Below are 20,661 nucleotides of genomic sequence, written 5' to 3' on the forward strand. Positions count from 1 at the left end.
ATATGTCAGCTGTGGCAGGGAGTGAAAGCTATTACAGTCTACAAAGAACATTATAGATGGCTGTGATGCTTCATTACTTGATAAGCTAAATACCTTCTATGCTGCTTTGAGAAGAACCACCAAACAGTGCCTACTAGAATCCCTGGAAAGGCTGAGGACCCTGTGATATCTCTCTGAGGGAGACGTCGGGACATCATTCAAGAGGGTAAACCCTCGCAAGGCATCAGACCCTGACGGCATACCTGGCAGTGTACTGAAAATGCGCCGACCAACTCGCTAGAGCTCCAATCAGAGGTTTCCACCTGCTTTAAAATGGCATCAATGATCCTGGTACCAAAGAAGAGTAGTGTTAGCTGTCTCAGTGACTACCGCACGGTGGCACTAATTTCTAATGTGATGAAATGCTTTGAGAGGCTGATCATGGCCAGAATTAACATACCTAAGCAAAGATCTGGGCCTGCTGCAATTCACCTATTGTCACAATCGCTCCACAGAATATGCAATATTACTTGCTCTCTGCTCAGCTCTGGATCATCACAAAAACAGCAATTCCTACACATGGCTGCTCTTTATCAACTACAGCTCAGCCTTCAGTACCATTATTCTCTCAGTGCTGGTCAAGAAGCTACAAACTCTAGCCCTCTGTTCCCCATTTTGCAACTGGATCCTTGAATTTCTCATTGGAAGACCACAGTCAGTACAAATTGGAAACAACATCTCCTCACTGATTATCAGCACAGGTGCATCCCAAGGATGTGTGCTTAGCCCATTGCTCTACTCATTATACACCCGGGACTGTTGCCAGGCACAATTCCAATGCTAACTACGTTTGCCAATGACACCACAGTTGTAAACTTCTACGGGTGTACCGTGGAGCGGGTTCTGGCTGGTTACCTCACTGGCTGGTATGGAGGTGCCAATTCTCAGAACAAAAATAAACTCCAGAGGGTTGTTAACTCAGCCTGTGACATCACAGGCTCTTGACCTCACTCCATCAAGGACATCCACATGAGGTGGTGTCTTTAAAAAAAGCAGCCTCTATCCTCAAAGACCCCCACCATCAAGGCCATACCCTCTCCACTCTGCTACCATTGAGGGGGGGAAAAAAGATACCGGAGCCTAAAGACGAGCACAAGGACAGCTTCTTCCCCACTGCTATCAGATTCCTGACTAATCAATGAACCCAAAACATTGCCTTACTTTTCGTTCACTATTATTTTTATTTTTTAGAGTGATGTTGTAAGATGGTTATAATATGAATGTTTGCTCCATGATGCTGCTGCCAAACAAAGAATTTCAGGACAATAAATTTCTGATGCTGAGAATTGAAGGACTTGATTATGATGTGCAGCAAATAACTTTCCCATTAGGAGAGTGTCTGAAACCAGATGCATGGGTTTAAGAGATTCAGGATTCCAGTCATTGTGATGGACACAAATCTTTATTTTGCTTGCCTTGTAAAGGCACGTGGAGATGCTACTAATCCAGCTCCACTATCAAGATGAGAAACAAAAGCAAAAGAGTCCAGTTAGAGGGGCTCTGAGAAACTTTTTCATCTACTGGCTATTTTCAGTGTTGTGCACTGCTCAAGAAGGTGGTACTGTCACAACATGTTAAGTACAACTCCATGAAACAGCATTCTTCGGTCTTTGGTGTAAAAACATGCAAATACTTATAGACATCATACACATATTTACAAGAGATTTTTATGCAGTACATATTCTTTTTTTTTCTTTGGCTTGGCTTCGCGGACGAAGATTTATGGAGGGGGTAAAAAGTCCACGTCAGCTGCAGGCTCGTTTGTGGCTGACAAGTCCGATGCGGGACAGGCAGACACGATTGCAGCGGTTGCAGGGGAAAATTGGTTGGTTGGGGTTGGGTGTTGGGTTTTTCCTCCTTTGCCTTTTGTCAGTGAGGTGGGCTCTGCGGTCTTCTTCAAAGGAGGTTGCTGCCCGCCAAACTGTGAGGCGCCAAGATGCACGGTTTGAGGCGTTATCAGCCCACTGGCGGTGGTCAATGTGGCAGGCACCAAGAGATTTCTTTAGGCAGTCCTTGTACCTTTTCTTTGGTGCACCTCTGTCACGGTGGCCAGTGGAGAGCTCGCCATATAACACGATCTTGGGAAGGCGATGGTCCTCCATTCTGGAGACGTGACCCATCCAGCGCAGCTGGATCTTCAGCAGCGTGGACTCGATGCTGTCGACCTCTGCCATCTCGAGTACTTCGACGTTAGGGATGTAAGCGCTCCAATGGATGTTGAGGATGGAGCAGAGACAACGCTGGTGGAAGCGTTCTAGGAGCCGTAGGTGGTGCCGGTAGAGGACCCATGATTCGGAGCCGAACAGGAATGTGGGTATGACAACGGCTCTGTATACGCTTATCTTTGTGAGGTTTTTCAGTTGGTTGTTTTTCCAGACTCTTTTGTGTAGTCTTCCAAAGGCGCTATTTGCCTTGGCGAGTCTGTTGTCTATCTCATTGTCGATCCTTGCATCTGATGAAATGGTGCAGCCGAGATAGGTAAACTGGTTGACCGTTTTGAGTTTTGTGTGCCCGATGGAGATGTGGGGGGGCTGGTAATCATGGTGGGGAGCTGGCTGATGGAGGACCTCAGTTTTCTTCAGGCTGACTTCCAGGCCAAACATTTTGGCAGTTTCCGCAAAGCAGGACGTCAAGCGCTGAAGAGCTGGCTCTGAATGGGCAACTAAAGCGGCATCGTCTGCAAAGAGTAGTTCACGGACAAGTTTCTCTTGTGTCTTGGTGTGAGCTTGCAGGCGCCTCAGATTGAAGAGACTGCCATCCGTGCGGTACCGGATGTAAACAGCGTCTTCATTGTTGGGGTCTTTCATGGCTTGGTTCAGCATCATGCTGAAGAAGATTGAAAAGAGGGTTGGTGCGAGAACACAGCCTTGCTTCACGCCATTGTTAATGGAGAAGGGTTCAGAGAGCTCATTGCTGTATCTGACCCGACCTTGTTGGTTTTCGTGCAGTTGGATAATCATGTTGAGGAACTTTGGGGGACATCCGATGCGCTCTAGTATTTGCCAAAGCCCTGCATGAGTTTTTCAAGCTTTGTTGGGACCAAGGTAAACTGCCTCAGGATCTTCGTGATGCCACCATCATCACCCTGTACAAAAACAAAGGCGAGAAATCAGACTGCTCAAACTACAGGGGAATCACGTTGCTCTCCATTGCAGGCAAAATCTTCGCTAGGATTCTACTAAATAGAATAATACCTAGTGTCGCCGAGAATATTCTCCCAGAATCACAGTGCGGCTTTCGCGCAAACAGAGGAACTACTGACATGGTCTTTGCCCTCAGACAGCTCCAAGAAAAGTGCAGAGAACAAAACCAAGGACTCTACATCACCTTTGTTGACCTCACCAAAGCCTTCGACACCGTGAGCAGGAAAGGGCAGTACATATACAAAAATATTAAATAGTAGAGACTTGGAGGGATTGTATGAACAGTTCATTAGTCATTCAGGAGTCTCACTGCCCTGGTTTTTGGGAAGGGGGAAAGGAGCTATTTCTCAGCCTCCGATTCTGGCTCTGATACTTTGGGGTGGTAAGGGTTTAAAAAGTGTTTTATGAACACTCTATAGTTTGGACAGAACTTTGGGTCAAGTGCTGTAAATTGTAATAGTGTAGATGTGTACTATATGATTGCCATGGATATGGTAGGCTGAAGGGCCTGTTTTTTATGTCTATGAATTCCACTGATGCCAGACTAAGAGAATTATAATCACGAATTGCAAAGAAAAATTTCCTTTCTATTGACTATGAAAAGGAAAATAACATGTTGAGTGACATTTACTAGTGCCTTTATAGATTAGTATCGCTAAAAGATTCAAATTTAAAAAAAATATTTTCCCCATTGGAACATTGGCACTCACAACTTATTTTACACCTGGGTTGTCATTTAAAATGTACCTCATTTTGGAAAGGCAACACTTTTACGGAGATTTACTTTGTTTTAAAGTGTGATTTCTAAACTGGGAAACTTGATGTTTTTCTGGAGTTAGGGAATTGTCAATGTAATGTGTTTGAATAGAAAGTGATTTTAATTCTCTCCCAGCTTAAAGGGTAAATAAGGATTGAAGGTGTTGTGTATATGAATGTTGAATACATTTTCTGTCTATGCATGATCTCCACTTTATGCCTGCTTTCCATAAAAAAATGTGAAAAGATGTCACTCTTAAATGATGTAGCTGTAGCTATTTCACACAATCAATATTCTTGTACTTTGTATGGCATTGATGTTGCTGTATTCGGTGAAGAGCACTTCAGAAGTGAATTGTAGGCTATTCTCAAAGATCAATGGTGGAAACGATGTTCAGAATTTGTGATTCTTTTGATTCAGAAATTGGGTGTACAAATCCACAATTTATAAAGGGCAGCAACTTGAAGGGAGGAGTACAGTTAAAACTCAGACTTAAAACTAAAAAAAAAAATTCAGTTTTTCAAAATTGACTTGGAAATGGCAAGTTTCAATATACAGGTCTAGAATGGTAAGTATTCCGGATCATAAGTAAGCTATCATCAAACCATCAACTAAGGTAGAATTACAAGCACCTGTAAGTTCTGGTGTGCAAACTAACATAATTGGACGTACTTTTAAAAATGCAAACCTGATATTGAGGTTTACCTCTAGACAGAATTGAAAATAAGCAAGTAGCATTAAAGCTTTATCTCAGCTTGGCTCACTTTTTTATTGTGCATTCTCATGGTGGTTTTATTTTTAATAAATGGAGATACTGAAAGGGTTCAACGAAGATTTGGGTGATGAGGAGGTCGAAGGGGAAGTGTGTTGGCTGAGCGATGGGGTGGTAAGTACAAAAAAACTTACCAGTCAAGTTTAATTGGTAAGGGACCAATAAAAGGAGGGGGAGGGACAAGGAGCAGCCAGTGAGGAGCAGCCCAGCAAGTGAGTGCCGCAGCAAAAGAGTGGGATTTCCAGGCTTTAGTTCAACAGGCTTCGGCGAAAGGCTAGGAGAAAAGTAAGCTGTATCATTTGCCTTAATGAGTTTAATATAGAATTCAAAGTCATGTCTATGGGGTTGTTGCTCTGTTCTGAATGTCAGATGTGGGAACCATGGGTGACTTCCACCCTTCCCAATGGCCACACCTCCGCCAGGTGCACTGAGATGCAGTTCCTCAAAGACAGAGTTGGGGAACTGGAACTGCAACTTGACCTGTGGTTTGTTAGGGAGAGTGAGGAGGTGGTTACCCCTAGACTAAAATTGTTGGGTAATTGGGCAACTGTCAGGGGAGGGAAATAAAAAAAAAAAAAAAATGCCAGGGTAGTGGAGAGCACCCCTTTGGCTACTCCTCTCAGCAACAAGTATATTGAATTGGATGCTGTTGAGGGTGTTGACCTGACAGAGGATGGCCACAGTGACCAGGTCATTAGCACTGAACCTGACACTGTGGTGCAGAAGGGAAGGAAGAGGAATGCAGTGGTCATAAGAGACTCCATCGTCAGGGGTACAGATAAGGGATTCTGTGAGCCTGATGGATATACCCGCATGGTGTGTTGCCTCATAGGTACGAGGGTGCAAGATGTCTCAAATCGGGTTCAGAGTATTCTGAGAGGAGAGGGTGAGCAGTCTGATGTCTTGGTACATGTGGATACCAATGAAATAAATAAAGGGAAGGAGGTCCTGAAGAGGGATTACAATGAGTTAGGATGGAATCTAAGAGACAGGTCCTCCAAAATAGTTATTCCTGGATTGCTACATATGCCGAGTGCATAAGTGGGGGAAAAAATAGAAGGATCAGATGGATGAATGTGTGGCCGAGGTGCTGGTGCAAAGTGCAGGGTTTCAGATTCTTAGACCATTGGGATCTCTTCTGGGGAAGGCATAACCTCTACAAGAAGGACGGGTTACACCTGATCCCAAAAGGGGCCAATATCCTGGCGGGCAGGTTTAATAGAGCTGTTGGGTACAGTTTAAACTAATTTGGTGGGGCGATGGGATCTTGAGTGGGCAATGGATAGGAAAGAGAAAATGGGTAAAGTTCAGATAGGCAGCAAAATTAAAAGGGCAGAAGGAGCAGAAAGGGATTGGAGAGTATGACCAGGTAATGAGGTGAGGGGTGTGAGGAGTAACAGATTAAAGGTATTTACATGAATGTATGGGCACAATAAATAAAGTGGATGAGCTTGAGGGTATGATGCTAATCGAATAACAGAGACATGGCTGCAGGAGGGCCAGGATTGGGAAGTTAATATTCCAGGGCATACATCCTATTGGGAGATTGGTATGATGGCATAGGCGAGAGATGTGGGAAAACATCTCTCCCAACAGATTAAAGAAAAGCCTGTTTTTACAATAACTTTCTAACAGTATAAAAGTTTTCTAAAAGTCTGAGAAGAAAGAAATAGATATGAATAAAACCAGAACTCAAACAACAAAGAAACTGATTTTAAAACAGTCAGTAAGTCTGGAAGAAGTGCGGTCTACCTCTGAGTTGGAGCCTGGAGATTTGATTGGTGCTCCTCCTTTCCCCCAGCGATGACAGGTGGCTGTTCAGAAAATGGCATCAGCACCACGGAGCTCTGGGCAAGATGGTGCCAATGCTAAGAGATGCTCCTCCACGGACACTGGACAGGTGAGCATGTGCACCTTTATATGCATGTGTGCAATATCCCGAGTATTTTCCTCCCTGCGGGAGGAGCTGGTGCTCATTGACCCAGTGACCTGGGAGAGGAAGATGCGTTAAAGTGGTGGAAGCAGGAGATTTGGGGGCTGGAGCCACTGAAGCCTAAAATCCTAAAAAAGAATTGGAGTTTAGTGAGGAGAAAGAAGCTGAAGAAGAAATATCTCCAGCCTATGGTAGGCCTGCAGTTAAATATAAAGATTATTTTACATAGCAATTTCAGGCTATCTCTCAACATATTTCTTCAGGTTCTACATCTGTGAATAAACAACTAATATCATGGAAGATATAGCATCTGTTAAAGTGGATGTGGCAAAATATGCTAAGTTGGCTGGCAAAGGACAAGAAAAAGTGAAAAAGATGGAAGATAAACTTGAGGATTGTGTTTGTGATATTGATCAGTGTCAACAGAAATTCAATACTTTGGATGACTTTCATTGGGTGGAGAATGGAGAAAAATTATTTAATAAAAAATTGATTCTTTGGAAAAATCAGAGCTGGAGGAATAATGCAAAAATAGTGGGACTTCCGGAAGACTTTGAAAATTTTGAACCAGTAATTTTTAAAAAAAATGGATCCCAGAAGTTTTAAGATCAGAATTTTTTTCCGAACAGTCTGGAATTAGGGCTCATAGAGTGATTAGGAAAAAAACCATTACCAGGTCAACCACCCTGATCGATTTTGGTAAGGTGTCTTCGTTATCAAGATAGAGATTTAATTTTACAATTGGCAGATCAGAATGCTCGACAACATGGAGGTCCATTTGATGGTTTAAAAATAAAAGTGTTTTTCTATGCAAATTATTATTGAAAGACATAAAGAATTTAATTCAGCGAAAGCAGTCCTCTGGCAGAAGGGTTATAAATTTGCTTTCAGATACCCAGATTTATTAAAAGTCTTTTATGAAGAGTATAGTACACAATTTTTTGATAATGATGGAGATGCATTGGTATTTGCCAATTCTCTGCCTGACCTTAGAAATCAACAGCCTCCATTTTCTCAAATGCAGAAACCAAATGGAGCATCTGGAAAGAAGGGTAATGGATTATGAAAAGAGAGAAGGAAGAAAACTTTGAAAGATCAGAAGGATGAGTAACAAAAAAAGGAGAGTACTTGGAAGAAGCTCATCATACTTGGACTTTTCTTCATATATACTGTTTGTTGAATTAATTCTGTTTGGGAGAGATGCAAAATCTCATTGTATCTCTAACCAAAACCATTGTTCACTTACTGGCTTAGACCACTACCTGTACAGTAGGGGGGGGGGGGGGGGAGAGATGGGGTAGTACAAGTAAATACTTTGAGAGTGTGGGAAATGTTTTTTTAAAACTTTTTTATTGTTTACCTTGTTGAGGAGATGCAAATTAATTTTAGTATGTTTAATATGGACGGGGGTCCTGCTACGTGGGTTTGGATGGTAGTGAATAAGATGGCTAATTTAAAATTTGCAAAATTTAGTGTGAATGGGCTCAATAATCCAATTAAAAGAAAATGAGTGTTAACTTGCATTGAAAAAAAATTAAAAGTGGATGTCACAATTTTGCAAGAGACACATTTAACCGAAAAGGAACATTAAAAAATTAAAGAGAGATTGAGTTGGTCAGGTTTTTGCCGCTGCTTTTAATTCAAAAGCTAGAGGTGTGCCAATATTAGTTAATAAAAAAATCATTTAGTTTAGAATCTGTATATAAGTCAGGGAGAAGAGTTTTGGTAATTGTAAAATTTATTCTGACTCTTGGAGACTTGTGAATATTTATGCACCAAATATTAACAATGAGATGTTTATTCAAGAAGTTTTTTTTAACTTAGCACAATCTTATGACCAAATTATGATTGGAGGTGATTTTAATTGTTGTTTAGATCCTTTCATGGAGGAAGTGACAACTAGGATGAAGATGGCTAAAAAAATTAATATTCTTGAAGGAAGTGAATTTGATTGGAGGAAATTAAGCCTGAAAGAGAGAGATCATTTAACTCAGTAGGATGTTTATTCTAGAATTGATTGATATTTTTGTTTGGTCAGCTCAGTTACAAGGTAATATGGTATCGGTTATCAGTCTAGAATTTTGTCAGATCATTCACTTATTTTACTGATATATACAAAAACCAAAAAATATATTCTATGTATCATTGGAGATTGAATCCTTTATTATTAAAAAAATTCTGAATTTTGTAATTTTATTACTGAACAAATACAACAGTTTTTAAGATATAAGCAGGCAATCTGTAGATAGTAAATTTGTATTATGGGATGCATTAAAAGTGTATTTGAGAGGTCAAATTATTAGTTTTACATCTAAACTTAAGAAGCAATATATCGTTGAAACATACATTAGAGAAATAAACAATTATTTTAGAAAAATAATTACAAAGAAATAAATTTGAAAGAGGAGAAAAGTGAAATTTACTTTTTAAAAAAAAAAAATTGAAATATAATACAAATTTGTAGATTTGAACATTTGTTATGAAGATCGAGGCAGAAATATTATGAATTAGGAGAAAGGGCATAAAGTAGTAGAATGGCAGTTAAAATCTGAACAAGCATCTAGGACAATAAATGTTATTAGAAAATATTCTAAAATTTCATATAAACATCAGGGTGTTAATGAGGAGTATACAGGATTTTATAAGAAATTGTACACTTCAGGAGTTGAGTAGGAACAAGATACAATTGATAGATTTTTAAATAAGCTGCAGTTATCCATTTTAAATGATTGGATAAGAGAGGAATTGGAGAAGCCAATAGATCTTGAGGAGGTATCTTTAGCTCTTAAATTAATGCTAAATCATAAATCTCCAGGAGAAGATGGGTTTACTACAGAATTTTATAAAGTTTCAGAACAAGCAAGAGAAACACAATCTTTACCAGATTCTTTTTCAGAAGCCATAATTACAGTTATACTTAAATAAAGATAGAGACCCTTGGGATACAGGATCTGACAGACCACTTTAATTGTTAAATGTTGATTATAAACGTAACTAAGGTTCTAGCCAATAGATTAGCTCAATTCTTACCAATGGTGCTTCATATTGACCATGCGATTTATTAAAAATCATTACTCTGTGGATAATATAATTAAGTTAATCAGTTTAAATAATGTTTCACAGGAGAAATCCAACTTGCCAATAGTTCTACCATAAGATGCTGAAAAATAATTTAATATAGTTGAATGATATTTTTTATTTAAGGTATTGAAAAAGTTTCAATTCGGACCAATATTTATAAGTTGGATTAAGGCAATATATAAACAGCCTATGGCTATAGTTATGACAAATAGACTTTTACCAGAATCTTTTAGGTTGGAGAGATCAACTAGGCAAGGTTATCCTCAGTCATCGGCATTATTTGCATTGGTGGTAGGACCTTTAGCACAGTTAATAAGGCAACATAGTGAGATAAAGGGTATTACAATGGGTCTGGATGAATTTAAGATTAATTTATTTGCTGATGATGTGTTGATTTATTTAACAGAACTAAGAAAGTAATTGAAGGTTTTACAGGATAGATTAAGGGAATATGGGGAATTATCTGGGTACAAAATTAATTGAGAGAAAAGTGAATTTATGTCATTGTCTGATGCAGATTATTCTTCTTGTAAAGATGTATAATTTAAATGGACTGACTGATCAAATTAAATATTTAAGTATCAAAGTAGATAGACATAAATCATTTATATGCATTAAATTATTTACTATTATTTTCTACAATTAAAAATGATTTACTTAGATGGAAGGATTTACCAATAACTTTAAAAGGAAGACTGAATTGTATTAAAATGAATATATTTCCAAGTCTTCAATATATTTTTCAATCTATCTCATGTAAAGTACCTAAATTTAAAAAAAATATTTGAATGTAATAGTGAACATTTTTTATGGAAAGATAAAATAGTAAGAGTATCTACTCAGAAATTAACATGGAAATATGAATTAGGATGTTTAAATTTTCAAAATTATTTTAAAGCTGCTCAATTAAAATTTATTAATAGAATGTTGTAGCGGCTGCTACAACACAGAAAGCACACCACTGAACTCGCAGTGGGGTTTCCAGTAGAACTATTGAATTTCGCGTGCGCCCCTTTCAGGCCAATGGGAGTTCTACCCCATGCAGCGGTGACATCATCATGTGGCCTGGGGCATGAGCTGTGGCCTAAGCCACAAGGCAATGAGCAAGCCCCGACGGCGCCATCTTCTGCAGCTGCGCAAACGGGGCCGGTTCACTCACAGAGATGTGCACTGCCACAATTTTTGATAATGTGTTGATATGGACAGATGTAGATTTGAAACGAATTAATGAAAATGGAAGAGATCAAATTGTGTATATAAATGGAACGAAAAGTTGCTAAATTCGTAAAAGTCTCATTTGAAAGGAATATGGGAGAATGTGAATAAGGCAATTGGTTCCCAAGGTAAAATATCTAGATATACTTGTTTGTATCAGAATAAGCTTTTTCCCTTTATGATTAATAATCAACTTCTTAAGATTTGGGATCACAAAAGTATTAAGACAGTGAATAATTGTTATGAATTAAGGTGATTATCTTTTGTTTGAGAGAATGAAAGAAAGATATCAAATACCAACCAATGCACTTTTTTTGTTATCAAATTAAATTGTTGTTACATGATTTTTATGAGTTATTTGGAGCTTCCAAAGGAATCAAAATTTGAAATAATTCAAGAAGTTGGAAAGAAAGGATTTATATCTGAAATGTATAAATTACTGCAACAAAATATGTTTAAGATAGATTTACATAAGACAAGATTAAAATGGGAAAAGGATTTGGGGGTGGAATTTAGGATAGATCATTGACAAACCATTTGTAAAAATAGTATGACGGATTATTAATGTTCAATTTATAGACTTATTCATTATAATTTTATAAATCAATTATATTTAACTCAGGAATGATTAAAAAGGTATAATATGAAATCTTCTGATTGGTTTTGATGTCAGAAGGGGACTGTTTTGTATTCAGTATGGTCATATGAAAAAGTTGATTTTTTTTGGTCTTGGGTTAGAGAATTTCTGCAAAATTTTTTTAAAATTAAATTTTCTTTGGACCCACAAATTTTTTAAATTAGTGATACAAGTACAATTTGCTTCAAATAGCTTTTTTTAAGATTAGCATTAGCAGTAGCAAGGAAGTGTATTCCAATTACGTGGAAAGATCAAATAGAACTTAATTTACATAGATGGCATTGAGAATTGAGATCTTAATTATTCTGTATTATCATGGTTGTTAAACTTTAAGTAAAATATTCAAAAAAAGTATGCATCCATTGAAAGGATACAAGTGGATAGAGAGGATGAAATGGCTCTGTTGGTGAGGAATGATTTTCAGTCCCTTGAAAGGAGTGATATAAAAGCAGGTGGAGTAGAGAAATTGCAAGGGCAAGAGAACACAATGGGAGTCATATACAGGCCCCCAAACAGCAGCTAGGATATAGGAGGCAGAATAAATCAAGAGTTAAAATTGGCATGTCAGAATGGTAATGGGGGATTGCAACATGCAGGTAGACTGGGAAAATCTTGCAGGACTGCAAGAAAGTGAGTTTATAGAATGTCTCTGGGATACATTCTTGGAGCAGCTCATAATGGACCCCACTGGGGGAAGACAATTCTGAATTTGGTGTTGTGTAACGATGTGGATTTGATAAGGGACCTTGAAGTAGGGGAGCAGTTGGGTAATAGAAACCATAACATGGTAAGTTTTAATTTGCAATTTGAAATGGAGAAGGAAAGAAATTCAGAAGTATCAGTATTACAATTAAATAAAGGGGATTATGCAGCCAAGAGGGAGGAGCTCACCAAAATATAATGGAAGGATACCCTGGCTTGGAGAACTGTGGAACAAAAATGGCAGGTATTTGTGGGTATTTTTCTGAAGGTACAGGACCAGTTCATCCAAAGAGGAAGAAAGGTTCTAAGGTGAGCAAAGGGCAATGGTGGCTGACAAAGGAAGTCAAGAATCAAGAGCAAGGAGAGGAAGTATAATATAGCAAAGAGGATTGGGAAACCTTCAAAGAGCAACAGAAGATAACTATGAAAGCTATACGGGAGGAAAAAATGAAGTACGAGAGTAAACTAGCCAATAATGCAAAAGGGGATAATAAAAGCAATATTTAGGTATGTAAAGAGAAAAAAATTAGGACCAAAATTGGGCCCTTAAAAACAGAAACGGGCAAAATTATTGGATCTGTCTTCAGAGAAGATTCAGGTAAAGGTCAGATAGGGGGTAGAGGTCCTGCAGTATCGAAGGAATTGATAGAAATTCCATTGGTTATGGAGGAATTGATGGAAATCCAGATTCAGAAGCATGTGGTCGTGAGTAAATTGAAAGGGCTGAAGGCTGGTAAGTCCTCGGGCCTGATGGACTACATTCCAGGGTTCTTAGGGAGGTTGCTCTTGAAATTGTGAACGCATTGGTTGATATTTTCCAATGTTCTATAGATTCAAGAGAGGATCCTGTGGATTGGAGGGAGGCTAATGTGCCACTTTTTATGAAGGGAGGGAGGGAGAGTACAGGTAATTACAGCCCAGTTAGCCTGATGTCAGTAGTGGGGAAGATATTAGAATCTATTATAAAAGAAGAAATAACAGACCACTTAGACATAAATAATAGTATCATTACAAGACAGCATGGATTTCTGAAGGGAATATCATTCTTGACTAATCTGAAATTTAGAAAGCTTTAGAGGCCCACACAGGAGATTAGTAGGCAAAATCAGAGAGCATGGTATTAAAGGTAGGGTACTGACATGGATAGAAAATTAGTTTGAGAGACAGGAAACAGTAGGGATTAACGGGTCACTTTCGGGATGGCGGGATGTGACAAGTGGGGTCCCACAGGTCTCAGTGTTGGATCCTTGGTTGTTTATTTTATATATATATATGTGTGTGTGTGTGTGTGTGTGTGTGTATGATTTAGATAAGGGGATTGTAAATAACATTAGCAAATTTGCAAATGACATGAAACTGGGTGGCAGTGTGAGGAGGATGCCAGGAAAATTCAGGGGAACTTGGATAAGTGGGTGAGTGAGCGGATGCATGGAAGATGCTGTTTAATGTGGGTAAATGTGAGGTTATCCACTTAGGTGGAAGGTACAGGAAAGCAGATTACTATTTGACTCCCTAGAGTCAAGTTAGGGAGTGGGGAAGTGCAACATGATCTAGGTGTACTTGTACATCAGTCACTAAAAGCTAGCATTCAGGTTCAGTGAGCTGTGAAAAAGGCAAATGGCATGTTGGCCTTCATAAAAATGGGAATAGTGTATGGGAGTAAAGATGTACTTCTGCAGTTGTACCTGGAGTGCTGTGTCCAGTTCTGGTCTCCTAATTTGAGCAGTATCTAGTCCAGTGGTTCTCCATCTTTTTCTTTCCACTCACATATCACTAAGTAATCACTATGCCATCGATGCTCTGAGATTAGTAAAGGATTGCATAAGGTGGTATGTGAGTGAAAGGGAAGGTTGAGAATCACTGCTCTAGACACAATTGTTACTGAAATATTTTGCTTGAGGAAAAATTATCATTTGCCCATTTCCTTTGGAGTTATGAGAACAGTGCACATAACGAGTCATTTAGGTACAATCAAAAGTGGTTTTCAAACTTTCCACCCAGATACCACCTTAAGCAATCCCTTACTCATCACAGAGCCCCGATGGCATAGGGAATACTTAAAGTGGTGTGTGAGTGGAAAGAAAAAGATTGAAAACCACTTATCTAGTCTGTGCCATACTATTTTTCTGCCTAGTCTCAATGACCTGCACCTGGACCATAGCTCCCTTTTCACCCATCCATGTACCTGTCCAAATTTTTCTTAAATGTCAAAAATTGAGCCCGCATTCACCACTTCAGCTGGTAGTTTGTTTTACACTTTCACCATTCTCTGAAAGAAGTAGTTTCCCGGATCAAAAGATGTAAGAGCAGAAGCAGGCCCATTTTCCCCATTGATTCTGCTCTACCATTCTATTCACGAACTGATCTATCCTCCCATTCAGCCCCACTCCATGGCTTTCTCCCCTAACCCTTGATGCCCTGACTAATCAAATATCTGTCAATCTTTGCCTTAAATACCTCCAATGACCTCACTTCCACAGCTGCCTGTGGCAACAAATTCCGCAAACTCATGACTGACTAAAGAAGTTTTAATACATAATGGTGGCTGATGAAATTTTGAAGTGATCACTTGCTTGATTCAGACTACTGAATGCTGTATATGATCCCTCCAAGTGAGACCTTGATATGTGTGGTGAGACAGCTGTATGATTCAATAGAGAGTGCAAGTAAAATTGCCTGAGCTATTGAATTACCAGGCAAGTAACTTCAATGAAGATGAGGGAAATTTTAACACTGTATTTTAAATGGCTATGGCACATAAATTGGAGCAGAAATAAAATGGAGATGTCATTGTATCTCATTTGTTATTCCTCATGAGACCCTGGAGAATGCATGCGCTACAAGCATATTGCAGCTATCATGAAAATGAAATAATTGACTGTTAATGGTTCTTTACTGTCAGGGCAGGAAAAATTTTTTGATATATAATAGGTAGCTAAGATAGTCGGCAGACAATTGTAATTATTCAAATTTGAAGTTGCCCATCATATTTTGGAACCTGGTCAATGTTGAGGCAATGGCCACTACTGAAGATAGCTTCAGCTATGCAAACCACAGAACTGTCAAAACTTACTGGAAATGTTGGAAGGTCAATGGCCAGAATAATGTGGTGACTGTAGCTTCAGTAGACATGCTTACCTTTGCGTGTGCATTGAGAAATCAAGTGACAAATTGAGAGCCTTTCTTGAGATGATTGAGGTCTGTGGAATGTGGATAGAGACAAATGTATAGATGCTAAAAAGGTGTTCTAGAATACAGGATTAGATAAAGAGAGTTTGTTTAAAATCGTCTCCTCCTTGCCAAAGGAGAGCATTATATGGAATCAACACAGCACCAGAAGAATCACAGTGACAATTAGATGTTGCACTCTAATTGCTGTGGGTAAAGACCAGAGGAAGTGACACACTGCCTCTTCTATTTTTATACTTCTCCAAAGACCAATGTCCAGAGGTGGAGGACTCTGGTAAGCAAATACAAGGAAAATCAATTGAAATGAAACAAGCGAAATACAAACTCAAAGTTAAGGAGGTCCCTTTCAAGAGATTGAGGACAGACCAAGGATAAACCAGTAAAGTATTTGCAAGTCAGATGGATGCTGCCAGACTGGTCATGCAAATATAGCCTACCAGCTAGCCTTGCCTCGCTCTAAGTTTGGCGTGCTCCCCTTGTCTCTTAATAACTTGTACAGGTCCACCATCTAAAGCATACTTGCTGGATGCATCACAGCATGGTCTAACAGCTGCTCTACTGAAGATAGGCAGAAACTGCAGAAGGCATGAATGCAGCTTGGAACATAAACTTTCCTCCCTTCCATAGACTCCACTTGCACCTGCTGCCTTGGGAAAGCCAGCCAATATACTGAAGGACCCATGACACCTTGGACACACTCTCCTCCCTCCCATTAAAAAGAAGGCTTAAAAGTGTGAAAGCACACATACACAACCTCAAAGACAGTTTCTTCCCTGCAGCCATCAGGCTTCTGAATAAACCACGAATTGATCTTTCATTTTATTGCAGTCCTACACTCTGTAATTGTGCTTTAAATGAGTATAGGAATTTAGTGATAATCTGTTAGTCTGTAGAAGAAATCTCAGGATGCCTGGTATTTTGTAACAAACTTTCAACTTTGTGGGATTCATCAATTATTTAATTAAGCTCCTTTCCCAATTGAATGAGTTGTGAGATCCGAAAGTGAAGTGGAATGGGGTTAGAGTCAGCCTAGCATATAGCTATAATGATCAAGGATAACAGCTGTGTTACTTTGAGAAAGACATGTGGTTCAGGCAGAAAAGGATCTTTGAGCAATGTCATCATGGCAAGGTCTACTGAGAGTTTCCATAGGCAATCTGATGGACAAGATATGTATGTTGCCCAAGGAAGATAGTAGTGTAACAGAGGTGCAAGATCTGTCACTTAAGGGTTGGAATCATTGGTGGGGGAGGGGGGATGAACTCCACCTTTGATATGCCATAAAGTACTGGGTCCTCAACACACACCTCCACAGATCATACAAAATCATGGAAAGGAGGACTTTCCAAATCTGAGGTGCAAATATCAACCAGTCAGTATACATTCCACAGTGCACCTGTAGAAAATTTGATAACATGCCAAATCTGCTCAGACTTTTTGGTAAGTAGAGGCATTGATGTGCCTTTAGTTATCTCTATACTAGCACCAGAAGAGAGTCTTAGGACTTAAAGGTACTCACCCTCTCCACTGCCATTCCATCAATGCAATGGTATGTGAATTTATAGTGCCTTGGAACCAGATTTTTCCTAGTAATCATGAGCGTAGAGGGAATAGAACAGGGGACTAAGTATGCAGACTAGAGGTGTTGATGATCAGCAAGGGAGAGGTAATGTTGCTAATATGTACTGATTGGAATCTGCTAATGAGGGACGAAAAGAGTTCCAGATCTATTAGTTTGATTATAAATTTTGCTCGTATGATGGTGTTAAAGGTTGCAGTCAATGAACAACCACTTTAATGTAGGTGTTCTTGTGGTCCAGATCTAACAGAATAGAGGGTAAGCAAAATGGTATCTGGTGTGACAAAAGGTGAATTGAGGAGGGTTAAGATCCTTCCTGCTCCATAACCAATCTCTCAAGCACTTCATCACTGTAGCCATTAGTGCCATCGACCAATTGTGGTTGAGGCAGGATGCTGTGCACCTTCTGGGCATTAGTATAATGGATGTTCTTTTGAAGCAGGTGGGGACCTCAGCCCATAGCTGTGAGAGGTTAAGCATGTCTCCATAAACTCCTGCCAATGGGAAATTGTTACTAAAGCAATCTACTAGGTTAAACTGATTTGCACAAAATTCAATAATTTTTCCAGTTTCTGGCATTATATCTAAAATGTCAGGATTTTTATTTTAAAGTGAAAATATTTCTGAGCAATAAACATCCAGCAGGAGGTGTTGTTGCATTGTTATAATCCAACATGAACAATTTAATTATTAGTGGAAGCAATATCACTGTTAAATTCAACGTTAATCTTTGTTTAACTAAAAAAGATATTCATATTTCAGTGTTAAGTAGAACAAATATCTTCACTAATGAATGCATTAAAAATTGGTAATTAAGTGTTAAATTTTACAACTCTATATTTCAGATTTATTGTCAGAGTACATATATGACATCACATACATTCCTGAGATTCCCTTTTCCTGCGGCTGGGGCAGAATTACCACTGATTGATAGTGCAACTAATAAACTGTACACAGTGTAAACACTTAAAGAAATAGATAATAAATGTAAACAACGGACTGTGCAGTACAGGGAGAACAAAAAAAAATCAATAAAGTGCACAAGTAAGAGTTCTTAAATTACTCTGAGTTTGATGTTGAGTCTGTTGGAAGGGTAGCAGCTGTTCCTGAACCTGGTGGTGAGATTCTTGTGGTACCTATACCTCTTTCCTGATGGCAACAGTGTGTGCTGGATGGTGAGGATCTTTGCTCTCTGACAGCAATGTTCCCTGTAGATGTACTCAAAAGTGGGGAAGGTTTAGGCTGTGTCCACTTCCTTTTGGAGGACTTTAAGCTCAGGGGTATTGGTGTTTTCAGACCATGATACAGCTGGTCAGCACACTTTCCACTACACCTCTATAGAAATTTGCTAGGTTTCTGATGTCATACCAAACCTTCGCACACTCCTGAGGAAGTAGATGCACTTTCTTCATGAGGCCATTGGTGTGTTGGGTTCAGGAAAGATCCTCTGAGATAGTGACTCCCAAGAAATTAAATGTGCTCACCCTCTCCACCTGATTTCCCCCAATGATCACTAGAGTGTATACCTCTGGCTTTCCTTTCCTGAAGTCAACAATCACCTCCTTAGTGTTGGTGACATTGAGTGCAAGGTTGCAGCATTCTAAGTTGTAAGTTCTTGCATCTGCCTGAATTTGGCCTTGCAGGTGTTAACTATGCAGCCAGCTCCTAACAATACCACGATACAGCAGTACTCTTCCATGGACAATTTGTGTGTTAATGAATGGTACAGTTACAGGAAGGGATGGAGTATGTTCCTAGGTGTTCATCAGGACTTCGACAGGACGCTGAAGATCAGTGTCTGCATGACACATATTCTTTGTGCAAGAAATATGTGGAGACCTGCTGCTACATAGCATTTCTGGCAGAAATTTGCCAGGCAGGTCTCAGTAAAGAGGAATTAATGCCCACATTAAGCCTTCAATGTGGACAAATCCCTGTGCCTATTCTGTGGTCTAAAGAAAAAGCCAATTTTAACCTCCCTCCGAGGGAATGACATCTGAGTGATCTTTCTCACGTAACAGTGAGCAACAACTGGTGAGACATGGCAGAAATCAACAGTGGCAGCCAAGAAAGATCTTGGGAAGCAGACTCTCTCCTCTGTGAGCAACCCAGTTAATGCACACATAGAAAGCTGTATTTGAAGTCACAGCTTACAAAAATTCCTTAGAATTTTGAGGTTTGACCATTAAACCAGTGTTTTTCAAACTTGCTTTCCACTCACATACCACCTTAAGTAGTCCCTATGCCATAGGTTCTCTGTGATTAATAAGGGATTACTTAAGGTGGTATGCGAGTGGTAAGAAAAAGTTTGAAAACCACTGTTTTAATCGTACCTAATTGACCTGTTATGTAGACAGTTTCATAACTCCAAAGGAAATAGGCCAATAACAATTTTTCTCAAGTAAAATATTTTAGTAACAATTGGTTCTCCACCTTTTTTCCCCTATGGCATAGGGATTACTTACAGCAGTATGCAAGTGGAAAGAAAAAGTTTGAAACCTCTGATTTTAAACCACCTGGTTTTGATGGAAATTGAGGTGGGGGATGGATAGTACAAACTCTTTCTTTTTTGGCTTGGCTTCGCGGACGAAAATTTATGGAGGGGGTAAAAAGTCCACGTCAGCTGCAGGCTCGTTAGTGGCTGACAAGTCCGATGCGGGACAGGCAGACACGATTGCAGCGGTTGCAAGGGAAAATTGGTTGGTTGGGGTTGGGTGTTGGGTTTTTCCTCCTTTGCCTTTTGTCAGTGAGGTGTTATTCTGTAAATAACTCATTGAGGACAAATTGTCATCTTTCAAATCGGCAGGGTTGGAAATCAGATTGGTGATGAACTTTCTGTACTGTTTTGCTGTTGACATAATTTAGGATAGTGAAAAAGTAGTCCCATTATAAAGACAGGAGTTGAACTTTCCTGGTGAAAACCAAAACACCTGGAAATATTGCTGAGCTTTGCTTGCTTACGTCTTTTGAACAATTTAATGTGTGGTATCAAGGCCAGTTCATAATTCTCGATTTACTGGTGTCTGTAATTTGCATCATTCATATATTTGATGGTATAATTCTTGGGGTGCTCGATAAGAGTCTGCTGCATGAGAGTATCTATTTATACCTTGTTCTTTGAATGGAAATAGCTGCATTGATGTATGTGAATTGCAAGAATGAATGGCACTTAAATTCTGATAGATCCTCGAGGAATTTGCACACAAGTTGGAGCGAAACTGAAATAACAATATGTCCGAGCCCAAAAAAAAAGGAAGAATAGTATGGTAATGGAAAAAGATTGTCCTGAATCCAGAGGGATTCTCTCTTTACCTTATCCCAGAAAATATCCCAGAATTTATGAATCCAAGTGTAATAAAGGCCCTCCTCCCGTATAGTGGCATTGAAAAAATGAAGAGTACCACAGCTCCAAATAGCATTCCATTGTGTACAAAACAAAATAACTGAAATCCTGCATGATAATGATGTGGCCAATCTATTTTGAGACTTGCTTTCTGGCATCTGAATAAATACAAGGGTAACAATAGTTTCAAGTGTCATTTGCAACAGAAGGTTGATCTGCTATTGTTGTGGCATGCATGTAAGAGAGAATTATAAACTGGAATGCCTTTCAT

This window comes from Narcine bancroftii, chromosome 2 (genome assembly GCF_036971445.1).
Source record: "Narcine bancroftii isolate sNarBan1 chromosome 2, sNarBan1.hap1, whole genome shotgun sequence".
NCBI lineage: Eukaryota > Metazoa > Chordata > Chondrichthyes > Torpediniformes > Narcinidae > Narcine > Narcine bancroftii.